General features: G+C 35.3%; 1 non-coding gene across 1 annotated transcript; it reads left to right on the top strand.

Annotated features, from left to right (window-relative positions):
* The first annotated feature begins 490 nt into the window (after positions 1-490).
* LOC122007682 lies at positions 491-596 on the top strand. The gene has a single exon (XR_006119115.1). It is a non-coding gene; the product is annotated as a small nucleolar RNA R71 (small nucleolar RNA).
* Positions 597-923: the final 327 nt, after the last annotated feature.

Genomic DNA, 923 nt, shown 5'->3' with positions numbered 1-923 from the left:
AGTAATGAAACTGAGTTCTTGAGGTCTTCTATTGTTCTTCTCCTCAATTCTAAACAAATCCTTCTTCAGTAGTTCTTCATGATTCTTGCTACTTCTCAACTTAAAATTATTACATTGTTCACTAGACACTGTCTGTGTAGGAGGGGGATCTTGTTTGAACAATTTTGAAATAATGCTATCAATCTTTGCCCCCAAATGTTTGAACTCGTCATTCTGTGACTTGTGGATTTCAAAGCTCTTGGATGGTTGAATTATATTTTGATTGACAGACTCTCTTGTATATATGGCTTATACTTCTTGAATTTCTGAGGGAGATTCCATCCAACTTTTGCTTGACCATTCATGAAGGTTCAATGCTACTTGATCAATCAATGTATATACTTCATCTACACTTTTATCAATGAAAGAACCTCCAACCGAAGAATCTAGCAAACACTTATTTGAGAAAGAAATTCCTTTATAGAATATGTGCAAGGTCATCCATTTTTCTAAATCATGATGAGGACACTGTCTTTGAAGACTCTTAAATCTATCCCATGCTTCAAATAATGATTCCCCATATACCTGAGAAAAATTTGTGATGTAATTCCTCATGTAAATTGTTCTACTTGGAGGGAAAAAATGATTCAGAAATTGCTTCTCCAATTGTTCCCAACTTGTGATGCTTTGAGGATGGAGAGAATATAACCAAGTCTTTGCTTTATCCTTAATACTAAAAGGAAATGTCATCAGCCGAACTGCATCTGCTGACACTCCTTCACAATTCACCATATCACAAAGCTCTAGAAATGTCTCAAGGTGCAGATAAGGACTTTCTGATACTTCTCCTCCAAATTTGTGACCTTGTATCATGAAAATTAACTCTGGGTATAGTTGAAAATTTTCTGCTTCAATATGAGGCTGCACAATGGGAGACATAAATC

The sequence above is a fragment of the Zingiber officinale genome, chromosome 7B, assembly GCF_018446385.1.
Source record: "Zingiber officinale cultivar Zhangliang chromosome 7B, Zo_v1.1, whole genome shotgun sequence".
Classification (NCBI taxonomy): Eukaryota; Viridiplantae; Streptophyta; class Magnoliopsida; order Zingiberales; family Zingiberaceae; genus Zingiber; species Zingiber officinale.
The sequence above is the reverse complement of the archived record's forward strand: the minus strand, read 5'-3'. Positions and strand labels throughout refer to the sequence as shown.